Genomic DNA, 23,218 nt, shown 5'->3' with positions numbered 1-23,218 from the left:
ATAGAAGAAAAATGTTGTGAAAATATTAAGAAATAGTGGAAAAGCATACCAATCTCCAAAATCCAGTAAAATTTTTCTGGAACGTTCATTAAAGTCACCATGCAAAGATACCTTCACGTTTAAATGTCCAGTAAATCACAGAGAGTCAACAACAACTTTTAGCACAATACTGGGCTCTGGGGGATATTGAAAAACAATAGTTATTATTGTCCATACTTAGCGAACAACGTCGAAACAGTTGTCCCAAAAACATCGTTATGTCAAAGTTGACTCTCATGGATGTGTTGTTCCAAAGCATAAAATATAATAATGCCTATTTTTAACTGTGTCTGGTGTGAAAACCACAGTAGGCAAAACCTTTTTTAAAAACACATTCAGTATTAACAACTGTCCAATCGAAACAGCTTTAGAAAAAAAAATAATAAAAATACTCATATGTCTTCCATGAAGGTTTGTGCCATGGAAATCATAGAAGTTAGATGAAAACATAAAGAATGGAGTTCTAGAGTTCATAAAAGCAATACCGAAAGTTTATTTAATTACTTAATACTCATAATACTATTATCTACTTAATTATTCACTTACAGCATTTTTTTACTTCTGGTGTTCACAGAATATTCATGAATGATCGTTATCACAATTTATTTTAAAATATTTTATAACTTTCAATAAACATATGAATAAGAATCATGTGTATTATTTATTTAAGTTACCTAAAACCAGAAAATTTTATCATCTACAATGTTACAAGTTAATTTATTGCATTACTTTCTTTCTATATTTTCAGAAAGAATGTGATATATATGTTCATTTTTTTGCATGTCTTAATTCTATAAGTATAATGATAAAATCTAGGTAAAACGACTAATTTTATTCAAAGCTAATATAGACAAGGCGGAAACGGCGGGTTCGTTGGGAAAAATATTCCCATGAGATATTTTTGCATAATCACATTCGTGAGACATCCCAGAATAAGGTTCAAGAAGTCGCCCACGTGAAAAGTGGGCCAATTTTTTTTTAACAATTTTTTTTTAATCAAATTGTAAAAAATCAATATTTTTGGCCCGGTCTATTTTTTTTAGGTTTTTTGGACCATTCTGGACAAAAAAGCTTTCTTATAATTTTTCTCTAAAGTTGATCTTTTTCGAGTTATAAGCAATTTAAAATTTGAAAAACGCGAAAATGGCCATTTTTAAGACTTAATAACTCGGTTAAAAATTATTATTATGAAAGTCAGAAAGTGACTAAATCAAAGTTTAAAGTCGCCGCTACATGATCCTGAAGAAATCTGTGTCATTAATTTACTACTAACCTGTTATTTTTAATTAATAACAATGAGCTGTTAGATCGTATTGACTCCGCTGTAAATGTTAGTGCGAGTAAGATGCACAATTGGACTGCTGGAATGGCTTCTCTCTCGCACTCAGAATTTACAGCGGCCGCACACGTGCATGGTGCTTATTATTATTACTTAAAAATAACAGCTTAGTAATAAAATAATGACAAAAATTTCTTCAGGATCTTGTAGGGGGGGCTTTAAACTTTAATTTAGTCATATATTGACTTTCATAATAATAAATTTTAACCGAGTTATTAAGCCTTGAAAATCGCCATTTTTCGTTTTTTTCAATTTTAAATTGCTTATAAGTCGAAAACGATCAACTTTAGAGAAAAATTATAAGTTACCTTTTTTGTCCAGAATGGTCCAAAAAATTAAAGAAAAAATTGTTCGGGCAAAAAATATTAATTCTTGCAATTTGATTAAAAAAAAATTGTTAAAAAAAAATTGGCCCACTTTTCACGTGGGCGACTTCTTGAACCTTATTCTGGGATATCTCACGAATGTGATTATGCAAAAAAATCTCATGGGAATATTTTTCCCTTCGAACCCGCCGATTTCGCCTTGTCTAATAGTTAATCTATAGTCCAATTACATTTTCAAGCAAATTAATTTAGTCATTACCAGTTTATGATTTTTTGAAACATAAAAAGTGCTCTCCTGTAAAATTGTACTTTTTGTGATGTCACGTTGTTCTGGTAAATGAGCGACAGTTACTAAAAGAGAAAATTAACAAAAGTACTAAAAATACTGTATTTAATTTTTGCAAACTAATGCAAAAAACAAATTATTAAAAAAAACTTAAGGAGGTAGGCGCAAAATCTCGGACCAATGCATTTTAAATGTATTATTTTTTTCGAATCCTGATAAAACTAATAAGTATTTTTGAAAATTTTAAACGCAGAATGAAAGATTACATTACCGAGGGTCGAAAGTCCCGAAACTTCTATAATGTTTATTTAATAAGTTACAGGGATGAAAAAGAAGAGAGAATTTAGTGTTATTTTTAATTTCAAATATCTCATTCAAGGGAAACTTTTTATTTATTTTAAGGGAATTTTGGCCTCGGTAATATAGGGGAGTGCATATAGATTTTCACTTCGGAAAAATCAAAAAAGATAGAACTTTTTGTAATTTCGTTAAGAAATGTTTAATAAACAACATATGTTCTACTCGAGAAGTGGGTGCTTCATTTTTTATTAAACAAATGAACTACGAAGTTTGATGTTTTTTTAAAAAACCGAAAATTTAAATTTTAGAACAAAACTGACTTGACCAATGAAAAATTCAGAAAATTTTACAAAAAAAACCTTTTATAAAGAATTTTCTAAAATTAAATCTATATCTTCTATAATTTTTGTTATAACGCTAAAGTCACCCTTCTCACAAACATTGGCGCACTGTAAACTAGCGTACGGCGAAATGCACGGTTGAGTTATTTTAATGTAATTCTTTAACTAATAGATCAAATGAAATTTTACAAATTGAACCTAAAAGAAGAATAATTAAACTATCTTATGGTTATAATAAAAAGAAATAAAATGTTTGGGCATAAGTACCTACGGTGGGGCGGAAAGTGAGCCTTACATGAATTTTGTTTTAAATGATTTAAAAATGTGTCACTAATACACTTTTTCTTATAAAACCCTCAATTTTGCACAACCTACCTTTCAAGCATCGTAATAAATGATGTTTTATTCAAAAAAAAAAAAAATCTTAAAATTTAATTCAAATGATATGACGTGTTAAAAAATGTAATTTTTGAAATCTTCGTAGTTTTTTAGACTTACCACCAGTTTAAGACGGTATTACTCACGTTTGAACAGATTTATTACAGTTTGGTAAGTGCTTTTTTAAGGCTTTGGATGTAATCTTTAAAATGCACTGAATTATTTTACTTTAGACATGAAATAGACTATTTCTTTTTGAGAAAATTAAGAAAGATAACAAAAATGTAATACAAAAACCGAAAATTACCAGCTAAAAAAAAAAAAATTTTTATATAAAGTGATCAAAACTTTTTTCTGGAAAACTTACCTAAAATACATTTAATAATAAACTTCAACAATAATAAATGTTCAGCAAAGAATTTTTTTTTTTTTTAGCTCTTATAAAATATGTCTGCGTAACTTGGAACCTATAACTCTTTTATTTTCAGTTTTACAAAAAAAAGTTATTCTTTATAAAATACTCTGCATCATATATAATCTAAGATGCAATCATCAAATATCTAATTTAATGAGCTTTATACGAGGTATGTCAAAAAATATGAATTTCACTCAAGAGTAAAGTATCGTTAAATTTCACAATATCGAAAATTGTTATTAAGGTGATACAGTAGCGATCAACAGGTAGCCAAGATGATTAGAAGGATGTAATTGAACACTAAAACAAATTCTGGCAAGTTATGGTAAAGTTGTAGTGATATTGTACTCCTAGTTTTTACTAAAAACAAGTGGTATTATTAAATAGTTTTTTAAAACTAAAGTGTTTATCTACTAGATACTACTACGTAAGTCATCTATACGTAATTATTAGTTTATTATTGTGAAAAGAAAACGTCAAATAAGAAAAATACACCAACGTACAATCATTTTGTGAGGTTAGCTAGCATGCGGTTGGTTTGTCACTTACCAGAGTCGGACTTAAGCTTTCGCCACCGCAGCTTAAAATGTCTTCACACAATGTAAACACACCTTCCGATCTAACCAGTCCAGTAAATCAACGTTCAAATATCACAAACAGTTATGCTTCAGCCGCTTCACAGTCTTTTCCGAGTAAGACCCAAGCAATTGTATTTAGTTGTATCGATAATGCTAAACTGCAGGATTATTTAATTCCTTTGGGCACAATCATCAACCCAAAAAATATTATATTTTCATCTAGATTATCTCATAATAGAATCTGCATGTATTTAGCAAACAAAACCGTAGTAGATAATTTCATGACACAACATGGCTCTATAAAAGTACTCGGCGAAGTTGTAACAGCACGGAGACTTGTCTCTCCAGCAGAAAGACTAGTCTTGTCTGGTGTATGCCCGTCAATTCCTCATCAAGTATTAGTTGAAGAATTACAGAATATCGGTTTAAAGCTTATTTCCCCAATAACATTTCTGAAAATTAGCTCCACTCTTCCCGAATATAGTCACATACTGAGTTTTCGGAGGCAAGTTTATGTAAGCCCTATAACATCAGCAATTCCAGATTCTATTCTAATAAATTTTGACCAAACACCTCACCGCATATTTTTGTCACAAGGTACACTCACCTGCTTTATTTGCAAAAATACAGGACACATATCATCCCAATGCAATAACAGTTCAGTAACGGAATCAACTCATATTGAGTCAAACAATGAAGTACCAAATCCAACAGATCCAACAAGTATATTACACAAGGTACCAAACACTCAGCAGTCATCAAGTTATCCATTATCAAATCCGAGCATATCACCTACACCTACAAATCTTCACGACCAAGAAATTACTAATACTCCTACTCATAGCAACACTTTCAATCAACCTCATTCAGCGGCAATACCGTTTTCACAAACTTCGGAGGCAAGACCCTCCAATCTATCAGCACCTTTTCCATTAGATACAACTGCAGAAAACTCTAATAAAACTGATACATCACCACAATTTTCTGAAACAACCATTTCAACCAATCTTACAAATAAAACCTCAAGCTCGACTTCTGCCACTACCAATGAGTTTGCTCCAGTACCTCCAAATGTAATAAAGCCACAGCATCTAAGTGAAAACTCTAATAGCACTTGCGAAAACGCAAGTTCTTCCATAAAACGCAGTATTGGTGAGATCGATACGCCTCCTTCAGACTCAGTAATTTCATCACAAAATCTGTTTGCAAAACCCAAATCATCTAAACCAAAAAAACCGCGCTCATCTAAAGTCCCATCTACACGGGTAACTCTTGAAAATTTTATTGATAATCATACCCCACCATTCGTTTTAAATTACCACCAATTGTCTTTACTTATTGATAATGTCCAAGGCTCCCCCGACACTATTAGCGTCGTTAAAACATTTACAACTGATATGGCTGGTTTACTCTATCTTTTACAAAGCAGCTATCAATATGCAAATGATAGATCTACAAAAACCAAGTTTACAAAACTTCAAAAGAAACTACACAACTATTTAGGGAATGAGATTTCTGACTTAGACAGTGACTCTTCTGTAGACAATTGTTCAGTATCATCTAACTCCGAATCTGTTAACAACATTCAACGCGATACTTCAATGGAACATTGATAGATTTTTCCATCGTCTCCCTATGCTACAGCTTCTTTTGTCTGAATATTCTCCAGATATTATTTGTCTACAGGAGACAAACTTAAAGACCAATCAGTTGTACAATTCAAAACATTTCACTTGTTTACCCCCAGCATGTAACACATATTCAGCTGAACTCTACGCCATATACCGCGCTGTGAAACTTCTTAACGAGTTTACACTCACAAAAGCCCTGATCATAACAGATTCCCTTAGCTCTCTAAACTCATTAATACATATTTTTCCGAAACATCCTTTTGAAAAGTTGCTACAATACCAGCTTTCCCAAGCTCATGAACATGGAAGAAGCGTCCAATTTTTATGGGTTCCCTCACACGTCGGAATAATAGGAAATAAAGAAGGTGACAGGACCGCACGAGAGGCAATTTTAAGTGATTTTTCAGAGCCGATAGACAAGTGTGTTTCCAGTGACTTAAAATCTTATTTTAAAAATAAAGTGTTGTTTTTGTGGCAAAATGAGTGGTTTCAAACTAATTCCAAGCTAAATAAAATTAAAAATAATGTGTCTCAGTGGCTCCCGTCGTCACGCAATAGACGAGAACAAATTGTGGTTACGCGTTTGTTTACGTCTAGGTCATATAAGATTAACGCACTCTTACCTATTCACAAAGAAAAATCCACCTATATGTGATCAGTGTAACGTCCGATTAACAGTCGAACACTTTTTAACAATATGTAGTAAATATGACCAAGAAAGACAGCGCTACAAGATCCCAAACGCTCTACCACAGGCTCTAGGTCAAAACTGTTCCTGTGACAATAATATAGTTAATTATCTCAGATCCAGAAACATTTTGTACAATCTGTAATTGTTTAATTTTGTTATTTATATTTTGTTCCGTCGCTAATAACCTTTTGGTGGATGCGACATATTTTTCTAATAAAAAAAAAAACTAAAACAAATTTTTTAATTCCAAACAACTTTACTTAAGAGGAAACAGTAGCGATCAACAGGTAGCCAAAACGCGTTCCAAGATTACGGCTGTAATTTTTAATATTTTTTCGAGATATTTGGCACACGTATTCGCAATATAATAAAGAATGGCGGTACAGAGCCCAATTTTAAAAATTTATTAATATGTGGAAATTACTCTGTAATTAAATACAATATTAAAAAAACGAGCCTGTACCGCCATTAAGGAGAACAAAAAAATACACTTTCTTCAAATAAACTTTTTTATCCGATGCCTAGATTTTGTGTCATTTTGGAACTACTAATGAAATAAAAAATTTTAGTAGTTCCAAAATGACACAAAACCTAGGCATCGGATAAAAAAGTTTATTTGAAGAAAATGTACTTTTTGTTCTTCTTAATGGCGGTACAGGCTCGTTTTTTTAATATTGTATTTAATTACAGAGTAATTTCCACATATTAATATATTTTTCAAATTGGGCTCTGTACCGCCATTCTTTATTATATTACGAATACGTGTGCCAAATATCTCGAAAAAATATTCAAAATTACAGCCGTAATCTTGGAATGCGTTTTAGCTACCTGTTGATCGCTACTGTTTCCTCTTAAGTAAAGTTGTTTGGAACTAAAAAATTTGTTTTAGTGTTCAATTACATCCTTCTAATTAAAATATTGTGAATAATAAAGGCACTTAACTCTTAAGAAAAATTAATATTTTTTACATACCTCGTATAAAATTAAAAAAGTTTAATATCTGATGGTTGTATCTTGGATTTTAGACCAGGGAGAGCATTTTATGAAGAATAACTATTTTCGTAAAAGTGATAATAAAATAGTTATCATAATTGTAATAAAATGATGCGTATCCGTAATTTGAGAAAAAATTGAAAAAAGAAATTTCGATTAGAATAATGTAATTGTATATTTAAACATAGTTTTTAGTTTCAAACAATTTTCATAATAGCATTTTTTGATATTCTGAAATATAAAGGTACTTTACTCTATAACGAAATTCATATTTTTGACATAACTCGTATAAAATTGATAAAATTTGATATCTGATGGTTGAGTTTTAGATTTTTGACTATCCAGAGCATTTTAGGAAGAATAACTTTTTTCGTAAAATTGATAATAAAAAAGTTTTCCATGTGATTCCTAGCTAGGCACACATACTGTATAAGAGCTTCTGTATAAGAATTTTCAAATTGCAATGCCATATTCGGATTCAGCATAATTAAAAACAAAATTGAAACATATTTGATCAAAGTAAAATGATGAGTTTAACGATATTTTTAAAATTATTAATACAAAACAATTGTTATTGTTTAAACAATTAATAAACAATTAGCGGCCAAATCCGCGAGTAGAACTTTTTACTTTAACATGTATATAAACTAACAAAAAAAGTTTTAGAAAAATATAAGCTTGTTTAACTTTTTCCGACACAATGCATGTTTTCGTTCTTATTGCACTCCGCTAATAATGTAATCTTTCGTTTTGCGTTTAAATTTTTCAAAAATACTTATTAGTTTTCTCAGGATTCGGAAAAACAAATGAATGCATTTAAAAAAACATTGGTCCGAAATTTAGCGCCTACACTCTTGTATTGAGTTTATCGTTTTATTTCCCATAATATAAAAAATGATTTAGTATATTCAGTGGATGAAGTAATAACCAGGAAAATTAAAAGAGAATTTTGTCGCTCTAATTTTAGATGAAACATCTGAAGTAGTTATTAAATAATAACTGTCAACAGCATTCCGGTCTGAAAATAATGATACTGTAGAAAAGTTTATGCTATAAATGTCAGATGGTATAGAAAAGCAGATTTTTTTCAACATGCGGTATAAATTTTTGGGTATTTTAATTGTAATGGTAAAAACTAGTGGCTCAAACTTCTACTTGTGCGGTTGAAATAACGGGAGGAACCATCAGTCTACAGAAATATTGCCTAAGTGCCTATTGCCTATTGCCTAACAGTTTTGAAATATTGCCTAAGAGAACATTATTCATTGCCATGGCTACATAGCTACGTTTTGTAGCAATCTCCTAGTTTCATTTAACACATTTAAATTGTGTTCATTAGTGTCTCAAGCTCTTTAATTTTTTTGCTAAATCGACTTTGATTTGCAAATAAGTTAATAGACCAGGGCGCATCTGTAAAAATATTAGTACATTTGGATGTTGAGAGGTGACTCATATGTTTTTGCAGAAATTGCTTGAAAATAACTTGAAAATATAATAATATTTGAGTTGTGCTTCCACTCAAAAAGGTCCAGAACATTGTTTACATAATCAAAATGTCAAAAAATGAAGGAAAAATTCGGATTCTTTCTTCGTTTTTCGGTTATAACTTTAAAAGTCTTCATTTCCGAGAAAAGTTGCACTAACCTTAAAGTTGCGTAAGTAAATTTTCTTTAATATAGTATTAGCTAAAAATTTTAAAAATTGTCACCTTTGTTGCAAAATAACAATAATTGCGAAAAATCATAAAAAAAATATTGGCATTTTCAACCATTTATGCTACAGTTAGGACCTTCATATTTCACTCAGAAAAACTTTATGACGTAATAAAACAATACCGTAAATTTCATTAAGATCGGTTTAACAGATTTTGCAAAATTAATTCTGCAATCCAGCTTTCGCAAAAAAATTCATTTTTTCAAACTGTTGCAGGATTGAAAATAAAGCAGATAGTAAGTTGAATTTTTTTATATGTGATGAATACCGTACCTTTCATTTGCAATTTGCAAAATTAAAATCGGTTAGCTACCACCACGTCAACATTTTTTTAAAGTAAACTTTAATTTTTGGTGCTACGCGCAGGACAGCGGATACGTTTGCTCTGATTGGGTATTCCAATGACCTTAGATAATGATTGATACATTTTTATTTTTAGCACATTTCGATATAAATAAATAAATTTGTTTATTGCAAAATAAAAACACATACCCTGCCCTTTAAAATAACACTTTTTGTCAAAAACTTTCTTTGTTCGTATATTTTAACTTAGAAATAAAGGTTTATTGTTTTTAAACATATGGATTTTTTAAACAATATTTCACAAATAATAATCAAATTAGTTTGATTTTTGTTGAATTAAAATATTAAAATACAACAAAATATAGAGCAAGAAAATAATATATTAGATAACAACTGGAAGAAATTTTGGTGCAAATCAACTTGTGCAAATCGAACACCGCTGTCCTGTGCGTAGCCCCAAAAATTAATGTTTATTTAAAAAAATCCTGACGTCGTAATAGTCAACCGATTTTAATTTTGCAAATTGCAAATGAAAGGTATGATATTCTCCTATATGTAAAAAAAATTCAACTTCCTATCTGATTTATTTTCAGTCCTACAACATTTTGAAAAAATGAATTTTTTTGCGAAAGCTGGATTGCAAAATTTGTTTTACAAAATTTATTGAACCGATCTTAACGAAATTTACAGTATTGTTTTACTATGTCATATAGTTTTTCTGGCTAAAATATGAAGTTCCTAAGTGTAGCATAAATGGTTTAAAGACGTAAAATGTGAATACTTTTTTTATGTTTTTTTCGCAATTATTGCTATTTTACAACAAGGGTAACAATTTCTAAAAATTTTAACTAATCCTATATTGTAGGAAATTTAATTACGCAACTTTTATGTTAGTACAACTTTTCTCGAAAGTGAACACTTTTAAAGTTATAATCAAAAAACGAAGAAAAAAATATAATTTTTTGTACATTTTTTGACATTTTGATTATTTAAACAATGTTCCGGACCTTTTTGAGTGGGAGGATAACTCAATTATTATTATATAAGTTAATTCTAAGCAATTTCTGCAAAACAAATTAGTCACCTCTCAACGTCCATCTTAAAACAAATACGCCATGGACTATAAATCAAAACATTAAGTGAAACGTACGTCGGCATGTACCTAGTTACTGTCAATAGAATTAGGAAATGGTTATTATTCCGGTGGACGTATTTTAAAGAGTTATTTTATTAAAGTGTTTGATGTTTTTTTCACTATTGGGGAGATTGATGGACTTAACATTAAACAGCTTGACCAACATACCGACTATTACTAATACGAAGATAAATATAGAACGATAATATATCAATTAAAAAAAAAACAATAACTTAAATAGTAATTTCGAAAATTAGCAAATTAGTTTCCATTCGACAAAACTATAGCCACACTGATGTATTATAATTTTTGACAATTTTGAGGATAAAAAATATTAGTTGGCATATTAGCTTAAAAATAAATAATAATTACAGAAAATAATCAAATAAGAGAGCAACAGTTAGACGTTCTAATAATTATTATGTTTGAAAATAAAAATTACAAAGAAATGTAAAAAACAAAGACTAAAAGTTTAAATAACATGAAAAACCATTTTTAAACATAACAAATGCCCTAATCTCACTGAAAATGGTAAACGTCAAAATTCTTAGTAAATAATGTATCAAAGACGTGATGTATCGCTTCTCCTTGTTTACCTTATTGTGGTTTCTATGCACAAGCTGTTTAATTTTGCGATAATACTAATTTCCGTAAGTAAAAAATAGACCTAGTATAAAAAGTAATCCGTGAATAATTTCATGCTTTTGCAAAGATCCGATGGAAGAACTGTATATGTTTCGATAATTATAAAAATGTCCTTCTATATTAAATTTTATTATTTATATGTCAAGTTTTATAAAATCCAATTAAATTATATTTACAGACAAAACTTGAAAAAGCGTTCTCTCGGATATTATAATATCATATTTTTAGATCGACTATACAGGGTATGCCAGACTAAATTATCCAAGCTACATCTCTTAAACGCATTGAGATTTTCGAATTGGATAAAAACTGATATACTCTATTTGTAATACACTTTAATATGGCGCAGAAAAAATCATCCCCTAAATATTCATCCCATAGTTACAACCCCTAACTTAATTTTTTTATTAGTCCACTAGGAAAAATTTCCTGTAGCTGGCTGTATACCATTAATTGCAAGTAAAATTTAATAAAAAATTTTGGCCTGGTAAAAGGTATATTAGTTTAAAAAGCCCCTATTCACATTACAAAATTAGTTAGAATTTTACAGGGTGTTCGATAACATAGTGGCAGATCAAACTTATGTTTTTTTAAATAAAACACCCTGTATTTTATTTTATATTAGAAATCATCTTAACTTCTCCATTACAAAAATATAAAGGTTTGGTATGTTATACAGGGTATTCACAAAGTGATAACAAATTTTATATGAAAATCGTAACAAGTTCAACTACCTGTATAAATAAAATTAAGCACAACGGCAATGGTTTTTTGATGCCATATTTTTTTACTAATTGTCAAAATTTTCATAAATGACTGATATTCCTTGTTCTTTTTATATTGAATACAGGGAGAGTCAAAACGCAAGTACATTATTTTCTCAGTAATTTTAAATGAAACACCCTGTATTATATATCACTAGATATTTTCCCCACTAATCAATCACCCTGAATGGATAAATCGATTTTTTTATTTCAAACTATTTTGAAAATGTGGCTAATGCGATGATATTTTAAAGTACGTTAATAAATCGATATCTACAAATTGATGGTGGGTCAGTGGCATTAGACTGTAGACCGAGAGTTTCATAGTTCGAACACGGCTGTTGCGTATTTTTCTTTAATTTTTTTAATAAATAATTAAAAGTTGATATACATAAAATTCGTATTTTGTAAGTTAATTATTATATATAAATATTTATATACCATTTTAAACAATCGTGGCATTATAAAAAGTATTTTTTATACTAGTGTAATTTTTGGAATTATAATTTTAACAGTTAATACACCTGCTCAAAATTTATATTTTATTCATTCGAAACATGTTGTGTCCTATACATAACAAAACCGTGTTAATATAAAAAGTACTTTTTTATTATAGTGTAATTTTTGGAATTTTAAGCACTTTATATCGTCAAATTATTTTATATTCTCTCCTATAAATAATAAGAACGTTTTATTATAAAAGTTTTTTTTATAAAAGTGTAATTTAAAAATATGTTGAATAGACAATAGAAGACCACATCTAAAACTATAAAAAATATAAAGGGTGCTAGTAAAAAAATTAAAGTTAGGGGTTGTAATTAAGGGATGAATATTTAGGGGATGATTTTTCTACGCCATATTAAAATGTATTACAAATGGAATAGACCCGCTTTGTCCTATTCGAAAATCTCTATTCGTTTAAGAGATATAGTATGGATAAATAAGTCTGGGACACCCTATATAATATTTGAGTTAAAATTTCTCATTTAATTGAGAAACTAAATTAAATAGCAAACGCAAAGAACCAACAAAGCGTATTAAACGCATGACTTCATTATTTTATTAAATATTTTATTGTTCCTGATACAGTCTATTTTCTATCTAAAAATCGAGGCTTTTGTTCTTTTATAAAACGCTCATTGGTTTGCGCTGGAAACATGCATTCAATATTTCCAGCGGATTTACTGGTTTACTCATAATAACACAATATATTCCACAAATTAAATCTAGACTATAATCATTGATTTTTTTTAATCGCACGCAAAGCCCTATGAATCATTCCCGCACCACGGAAAACGTTGTTTATTCGAAAAAGCGAAAACTAAAAACGTGATGGTGGCGACAAAATACAGTCCACATTTTTTTCATTGTTTGGTCGCTGAGCACGTAATTCCAGGTACATTTAGTGGCTAAATAGTTCGCATGATAATACAGTTGGAAGAATAAAGAGTTTAGCAACATGCAGTAGAGAGAATGAGATTAAAAAATGGAGGTTTAAATTGTTTGGAAAATATGCAGTGAGATCTAAAATATTTTAAAAACCAATTCAAAAAAATAAGAAAATATCTTTTAAAACAAATTAATAGTCCCTCCATTTTAAGCCTGCAGTACTCGCGTGGGATATCAACGTATCCCACTTGCCGAAAAACCGTGAATGTGTTCTTGTTCGGTGCATGTGATACACCAGCTTCTCTAGGCACAATATAAAGAGGGGCAGTAGAACCACTCTGCGAAAAATTGGAAGTAAAATCTTGAGTCGCGCATGGCGACCGCGCAATGTTTCTAGTCGCTTTTACCCCACTCCCCAAAGTAGCAATTTGTCGACGCGAGAACGTTGTCTACCGCGTGGCAACGTTTTGTTACAACGTTGTTATTGCCTAGAAGACGACCCAATTCTGCACTAATTTGGTGGACGATTTTTGAGTTGTCTTGACGTTGCCTAGGCAACCTTAAGCGTTGCATAAGACAACTGAAGCGACTATAAAAAGCGCCTGCGTGCAATGGTTGCTCAAAGAGTCGGACTGGTTATGTTTTTTTACCTATATAAAAAGTAAATTACTTTGACATCATATCATGTATTTAAATTTATATAAATACATAAATAAGGACTTAAACAAAATTACCCGATATGAAATTTATAAACGCATCTCAGATTAACGTCAATTATGGATATTCCACCTTTAAAAAATACACGCGCTCATTTTTTATCACCTTTTTAACAAAAAATATGCAAATTTAAAAAATCTAATTCTAATATAAAAGCCATAATTTATGTTAAAGATGTTTTGTATAAATTTAATGTATTGTTATACCAAACACGGCCTGGGCCGACTCTCCCAACCACTTTAGAACGCACCCTCTTATTGGGTGACAGAGGTCATGTGACCAGTGCAATGAAGTGCATCATTCTCCTTAACAGCGTTGCCACATTTAATAGACATCTACTGTTTTGGTATATGAACACACAAGAAAATAGAAACATAATACTAAACGAAACCATAATAGAAGCGGTTAATTATTATATATATTTGGGACAGATAATAAAAATAAAGAAGGAAAACCAAACAGCGGAGGTAAAAAGAAAGGTAAGATTAGCCTGGGCAGGATTTGGGAAACTAAAATGGGTCTAAAGAATACAAGATACAATACTTAAAAACAAGAGTGTTTGACCAGTGCATACTCCCAATTCTCACATACGTATGCCAAACATGGACCTTGACCAAAACAAATATGGATAAAATAATGAAAACACAAAGAGCCATGAAGAGCGCAATGTTAGGAGTAAAATTAAAAAATAAAAAGCAAAACAACTGGACAAGAAATAAAAAAAAGTCAAAGACGCCGGCCAAGATTTGTGCGGGGTCCTTTAGCATCCGATAATAAAAACGGCTCTTGAGGTTGCCGTTGAGCATTTATGTGCTGCTGATTTTCCACTGCCTCCAAATTTTCAATAAAAAATATATTAATTATTTCATCCAATACCGCTAATAAATATCAAACACAATGCTTTTAACGTCACTTTATCGATAACGTCAACTGATTGTGTGCTCGCTATAATTCGAATCGTATACGTCGTTATTTAGCGCATTCGCATTTAAGCGAATAGTCAAAAATTGGGATTTCAATACTTTCGATATTTAGCGAATGATCTATAACGAAGCGAAGGGTCAAAAATCGAGGTGCAGAGCGAATATACCCCAGGCTGTGGGTGAAAAATAGGTCGATTTCAGGATATAATTCAGGAATTTTTGAAACCTATCAGGTGTTGTAAAGGACGATGCCAGGAATAACTTCTACTAAAATGTAACCAAAAATATTGTGCGCTTTTTTTTCTATTGCGATTTTCATTTGTTAAATTGGCAATTTTTAATGATTTTTAATTTTGCAGCTTGGGATATTGATTTTAGAGAAAAACACTTTTATAGAAAGTTGTAGTAAATTAAAAAACCTACAACTTGAGCCATGGTGAGTTTAATTTCGTTAATTGGTTATTGCAAAACAGCCTGCGAAATGTCCAAAATGGCCGTTTTTTACAATTACATTATTTATTGTACAAATATTTTTTTTTACTTTTTAAAGCTTCAGAACGAAGATCTTTCAATTCCAAACATAAAAAAAAATTGTAAAGCCAGATTAACGAATTTGTTGCTTAGATATTATAAATTGTTTATCCCAAGAGGTCAAATGTCGAAGGCTATAACTTTTTGAAAAAAAAAATCGTAGAGAGTTGGTGAAACATCTAATCTCCTTCTAAAGAGTTATATATTCATATTCTGATGTAAATAAATGCGTAAAATTTTTTAAACCTCTAATTTTTGGGTTTGAAAATAAGGGCGCAAATTTCGTTAAAAACATTTAGAGCTGAAGCGGCCTTGTACATCCTATGAGTTTTTAACTTACAGATTATTGTTGTTGAAAATGAAACGAAGATTTATAAAAAAATAAAAAATTCTACGACCAACTGAAGCCGAGATAATTTTTGGGTTCGAAAATAAGGGGGCAAATTTCGTTATAAACATTTAGAGCTGAAGCGGCCCTGTACATCCTATGAGTTTCTAACTTACAGATTATTGTTGCTGAAGACAACACGAAGATTTATAAAAAAAATAAAAATTTACTACAACCAACTGAAGCCGAGATAATTGTTTTTTTTTTTTTTTTCTTAAGTCGTAGTGCCTTTATTTATAACAATTAAGAAATTATTTTACAGCCATTGACTAAAGAAAGACTTATATTATCTTAAAATAAAAATTATTATAAAATATAATTACATTTAATTATTAAAAATTATTTTTAAAATCGGTGCTTTTGCGACCGGCCGAATTTTGCAAATCGCCCGGCTCGCTTCAAATCCGAGCGGTCGGAAAATTTTTACGTAACTTGTATTAAGTTTTGACAGAAAACAATTTAATAATATTACCATCATAATATACAGTCTATTTACCACTGTATTTGTTTTTCTTGATAAACTTTTATATGTGAAATTATATTTCTGAAGAAATAATATTACAAAAATGATACATATATATGAAATATATAACTATATTTTTAATTTTTTCATGGTTATATAAATATAATAATAATAATGTTACTTCTTGTTCTTACTATAATATACAATATAAAACTTTTTCTTCTTGTAGTGACTATTCTTTTTGGATTTCACATATAAAAGTTTATCAAGAAAAACAAATACAGTGGTAGATAGACTGTATATTATAATGGTAATATTATTAAATTGTTTTCTGTCAAAATTTATTACAAGCTACGTAAAAATTTTCCGAGCGCGCGGATTTGAAGCGAGCCGGGCGATTTGCAAAATTCGGCCGCTTGTAAAAGCACCGATTTAAAAAATAATTTTTAATAATTAAATGTAATTATATTTTATAATAACTTTTATTTTAAGATAATATAAGTCTTTCTTTAGTCAATGACTGTAAAATAATTTCTTAATTGTTATAAATAAAGGCACTACGATTTAAGAAAAAAAAACAATTATCTCGGCTTCAGTTAGTTGTAGAAAATCTTTATTTTTTTTTAATCTTCGTTTCGTCTTCAGCAACAATAATCTGTAAGTTAGAAACTCATAGGATGTACAGGGACGCTTCAGCTCTAAATGTTTATAACGAAATTTGCCCCCTTATTTTCGAACCCAAAAATTATCTCGGCTTCAGTTGGTCGTAGAATTTTTTTATTTTCTTATAAATCTTCGTTTCATCTTCAGCAACAATAATCTGTAAGCTAAAAACTTATAGGATGTACAGGGCCGCTTCAACTCTAAATGATTTTAACGAAATTTGCCCACTTATTTTCAAACCCAAAAATTAGAGGTTTAAAAATATTTTAGGCATTTATTTACATCAGAATATGAAAATATAGCTCTTTAGAAGGATATTGGATGTTTCACCAACTCTCTACGATTTTTTTTTCAAAAAGTTATAGCCTTCGACATTTGACCTCTCGGGATAAACAGTTTATAATATCTGAGCAACAAATTCGTTAATCTGGCTTTACAATTTTTTTTATGTTTGGAATTGAAATATATTTATTTTAAAGCTTTAAAAAATAAAAAAGAATTATTTGTACAATAAATAATGCAATTGTAAAAAACGGCCATTTTGGACTTTTCCCAGGCTGTTTGGCAATAACCAATTAACGAAATTAAACTCACCATAGCTCAAATTGTAGGTTTTTTAATTTACTACAACTTTCTATTAAAAAGTTTTTCTCTAAAGTCAATATTCTAAGCTGCAAAATTAAAAACCATTAAAAATTGCAAATTTAACAAATGAAAATCGCAATAGAAAAAAAGCGCACAATATTTTTGGTTACATTTTAGTAGAAGTTATTCCTGGCATCGTCCTTTACAACACCTGATAGGTTTCAAAAATTCCTGAATTATATCACGTTTTTTCACCCACAGCCTGCGGTAATAGTAATAACTTAGTTGCCCATATAACTAAAGATATTACTTAACGTTGTAACATGGTACTGTCAGTCGGGTTAGGGGTCGTTGGCCGAAACAACTGAAAGTCCACTGTGGCAACGTTATATAGAGTGCATTTGTTTGTACTGACAACCAATGCGTCAAAAAATTGCTACTTGGGTCTCGCATTGCTAGTCGCATAGAAACGTACGGGTTTTAACAGGAAAAACCCGCATCCACCACTGGTGAATTACTAATTGCGTACTGCCGGTATTACTTTTTCAGATCAAAGTGCCGACATGGAAGAGGTTTTACTGTGCCTCTAGGTAAGCTTTCCGGACAGTTTACTCAAGACTGGTGAGGTACGTATGTGTGAGTTTTCTGTTCAGAGTTATTGGTGAGGTTAAGTTGGGTTCAGGGACACATACGTATCTCACGCGACCTCCGAATTTCATTGTGGGCTTAATATTTGTTGGTGAGTTATTTGTTGATTTTCATTATATTTTGGTTTTTATGTGAATTATTACTTCTTATAGCTTTCAAAACTGAGCAAGGATTCAGAAAAATGGCTGGCATAGTACAAAGAGCTAGAAAAGGAAGAAGTATTCGGAGTAGCAGATCCAGATAAAGATGACGGAGATTTTTATTCAAAAAGTGTTTGCTTTAGATAGAGGGTTCTTTGTAATATTAGCAAGAATAAACGCCTTAGTCAAAATCAATAATTCTAACACTCGGAAGAAGTTTCGACTTCTGTAGAAACAAGTGCACCCCAACCAAAGTGGGCCAAAACAGGAAATGGTCGATGCTATATAATATATTCTCGTAAAGGAGACAAAAACAAAGGACTATTGTTACCTCTGCAATAATTTGATCTACAAAGAACATCAGAAAGAATCACCGATGGTCTGCGCAACAAGAGAAGGTAAATGATATGGTTACGTCGGTGGCGCCCAAAATTCCGACAGCCAAAATCCCGACAGCCAAAATCTCGACGGCCAAAATACCGACACGCCAGGATCCCGACACGCCAGAATCCCGACCGTCCAAAATCCCGACAAGCAACAATCTTCGCATAAGTAAAACTTCCGACCACTTCATTTTGAATATTTATTGTTTCCTTTGCAAATGCAATAACAAATCGTATTATAGAGTGTTGAAATTGGAAAATTAGTTACTTATTAATAAGTACAAGTGCGGGTACTAATTATTATGTATTTAAAAAGAATTATTAAACACTTAATTTTATAATATAAAAGCTATACTTACTGAAATGGAAGGTTGTAAGTGTAAGTCACATGATAATATCTATTATACGAAAGTAAACTTGAATTCAGGATTTGATTATACATATAGGTGTTGTTGGACTATATATTGGCAAAAAAAAATAATTTAATTCATATACCCATGTTAGAAATTTTATTTAGAAAATTAGTTCATATTAAATTGTAAATACTTTTGTTTAGTAATAAAAAATAAAAACAGATGGCCATAAACAAAAAACAAGAAATAAATGTAATTATATGTTAAAAAGAAACTTATCAAACCTGTCGGGATTCTGACCTGTCGAGATTTTGGCCTGTCGGGATTCTGGCCGTCGGGATTGTGGCTGTCGGGATTTTGGCTGTCGGGATTTTGGGGTAGACCCGGTTACGTTACCATTTTATCCAACTTTAATTTTTGAAATGTATTTATTCGCTTTTACCTAATAAAATATAAGGCTGTCAAATCAATATTTCATAAAAACAAACTTTGTTTAATATTTTAACAGCAATTGAATATATATTTTATACCTGATTTATCCTAGAACACACGTGTATCTGACGAGACAGCTCATGTAACATTTTGCTACTCGAGTAATCCAGGGTTAATCTTCTTTTTTCCTTATTTTAACAAGTCCTTTTTGATCTGTTCTCTTTCTAGTTTTCTTTCGCGTTTTTCTTTTGAATCAGCTTTTAATTCTGGAAAATATTTTGGTGGTCCGTGTGTTAGTCTTCATCTGCTTTGTTTCTGAATCTTGGAGTATCTTCTGTCCTTATCCTGTCAACTTGCCCTCTTCAACATCGCTTGCGGGTTGTAATTTACCACACAACATCATACAGTCCCAGTTCTTTATTAATCTACCGTATTATCTCATCCCTCAGGGTCACTCCTCTTAATATGTATAACGATGGCATCGTCAGATCTTACCACCTGTTTGCCATCTCTCCGAATATGCTTACTCTCACACTGGCGGCCCATCACTACCATCGATGAGATCACTGGAGATGTAGCAACGCCAAAAATATAAAACGCCTTAAATCAAAACGGAAAACCGCGGAATGGGACGTTTCGTCGCCGCCGGTTCATCGCTGCCGTTTCGACGCCGCCGATTCATCGCCAGGCCATTTCATCACCGTCCGTTTCATTGCCGTCCGTTTCATCGCCAGTTAGTCAGTTGCTTTTTTATTATGGGAGATAACTCGACACGACGTTAAATTCAGTTCAAAACTTATGTCAATTAAACAGATTAAAAATATTATTATATTTATTGTTCTATTTCTACTTCCCCTAAATTTATACCAAATAGTACTAAATTTGTAGCGTTAAATGGCCTTTGTCATTATGTTGGCCTTGTATTTATGTAGTGTTAAATGGCCTTTGAAATAATATGTTCAAATTTATGCAGTGTTAGAATGTAACTGTCGAAAATGGGTTGGAAATTCAGAAATAAATCAGTAAAGGCGCGTTTTCACGGGTCGATCTGGGTTGAACGATTTTGATCGTTCGACCATAATTCGATCTGTGCCGAAAGCAAAAAGGTTTACACGACAGTCGATGAATGTTGAATTAACTGCAGTGCAAAATGGCGTCACGTGAAATTCTACTTGTAGGTGTGTAATTAATTTGTTATGCAATTCAAGAAGAAATCGCCAAATCAAACAAAAAGAAAAATAAACGAAAGTAGTGGACTCAACCGTATGACCACTGGTGGACCACTCTTTAGTGATTTCAATGCTTTGCTCAATTCACGATTGTATGTTGTTCTAATATTTTTGATTTTATTTTTCAAGTCATTTTCAGACATTTTAAGTTTATTCATATGTTGTAGAATTGCTTGCAATGCTGCTCGCCTCGCTTGTGGATTGCGATAAAGCTCGGTTTGTGGATTCCATAATACATCATAGTTTTCACTATGATGCCTATGAGGCCTATAGAAAGGCCGCATTCCTATTAGCTCTACTCTTCTCTGTTTTGTGCAATTTGGTGCTGGTTTCTCCCTACTTTAGCTTTGATGTCGTCTAGCCATCGTTTTTGTGGTCTTCCTCTACTACTACTGTGTTCGCGTGACCTCCAATGTACAATGTTTCTCGTGCACCTCTCGATGTTTTGTCATGTCACGTGTCCTACCCAGTTCCATTTCATTTAAGTACAGAATTCTTGCAAATACATCTTCCACCTTCGTCATGCTTCGCACGTCCTTGTTTCGTATATAAAGAGTAGAGATATACAGAGAGGTCCTAAATTATGGAATAAATTCATTTTCTCTAAAATGGACGGCTTTAGAAAAAAATTCCGAAACAGATCGATTTTTATTTATAAATTACAATTTTTTGGCATATATCTCATGCTCGTGACGCCATACATCTGAGAGTGATGACGTAATCGATGTTTTTTTTTAAATGTGAATAGGGATAGTGTGGCACCTCATTTGAAAGGGCGTTTAATTCTCTATAGAGTAATATAAACATTAATATAATTATTTATACAGGGTGGCCAAAATAATAATTTTTAAATTAAATTAATTGACGAAAAAAGAAGAATGTATGCAATTTATTTAACACAAAATACATTCTGTCGCTGTCAGAAAATAGAAAAAAAAATCGACCTGTTTCAGGATTTTTCTCCAAAGTCGTCCATTTTAGAGAAAATGAATTTATTCCATAATTTAGGGCCTCTCTGTATACGGGCCAAGTGACAAAAATACACAATCGAGAAAATGAGTTTTTATCAGGAAACGGAACACTATACTTAACGGCGGACGCTATCTCTTGAATTTATTTAAAGCTGTGTCCAATGCAACTATCACTTGGCCCATAATACAGGTTAACGGCATTGTTGCATAGACCATTATAATGAAAAAAAAAACAGAAATATTGATTTTCTTGTCACTTGGCCCGTTATATATATCCACCCTTCATATATTCTCTCAGAGATACTCCCAACATACCTTGTTCGATTGCCCTCTATGTGTTGTTCTTAATCTATTGGCTGACAGCTCTGTAAGTGTCACTGTCTTCATTCCATAAGTCATAACTGGTAGAATACAACTGTTGAGTACCCTTTTCTTTAGATTTATTGGTATTTTTTGTTTTTCAACACATCACTGATTCTTTTAGTTATCTCTGCCCTTTGATTATTATGTTTGCCTAGTTTGATCGTGTGACCTAAGTATATATACTCTTCAAAACTTTCGATTTCACTTCCATCTAAGTCGATTGTGATATTCTGATTTGTCATCACTTTTGTTTTATTTCAATTTATTTTTAAACCGATTTTCTCAGATTTTCGTTTAAGCCCTTTCAGCATGCAGATCGGTTCCTCTGTATTGTTGCTTATGAGTACTATGTCATCGGCAAATCTTAGGTGAGTTAAAAATCTGCCATCGATTTTAATTCCACGTTGTTCCCAATTTAACTTCTTTAACACATCTTCAAATACAAGGGTAAATAATTTTGAAGATATGGTGTCTACGTGTCTAACACCCCTTTCCGTTCTTATTTTGCTTGTTGATAGGCTTTCTGCTACATTTATTTGCATCGTATATGTATTTTAGGAGTATCCTATATCTGGAATCAATCCTTGGGTTATTCATTCCGTCTAATAGGACCCAGAGTTCTATGGAATCGACTGGCTTATTGTAATCCACAAATGCCAAATAAAGAGGTTCATTGTATTCGTTACACTTTTCGATAAGTGTCCTTAAGGGTCCTTTCGATAAAAACACCTACAGACAATAAGGATACTAAGGTAAGTTTTCTAGTTTGCTATAATTGCTTAAATGAATTGAGAATGAGTCTTCTTACATTTGAAAAAAGTCGACATAACTCAGGATACTGTGTACATTGGTATAGGGAACACTTATGAAACTATACCTTATTTTTTGCCGACAATTAGAAGATGCAATAAAATATAGTATGTTCCATAAGAAACCATCTATATTTCAAAATAATTTTAAAATGTAGCTTTTATCAACTTACAAACTAATAATGTATATTTTAAATCTTTTACCTTATCGCTGTAATCTTCGTACCGTTAATGCTGACTCACGCTGTATACATACATATATTATGCATCTACAATACATAAACCATAAGGAGACAAGGTGCAAAGTTGGGAGACCAGGTAGCAATAAAACTCATAAAATATTTTTAGTTCCAG

This window comes from Diabrotica virgifera, chromosome 1, assembly GCF_917563875.1.
Source record: "Diabrotica virgifera virgifera chromosome 1, PGI_DIABVI_V3a".
Classification (NCBI taxonomy): Eukaryota; Metazoa; Arthropoda; class Insecta; order Coleoptera; family Chrysomelidae; genus Diabrotica; species Diabrotica virgifera.
This window is presented reverse-complemented; position numbering follows the sequence as displayed.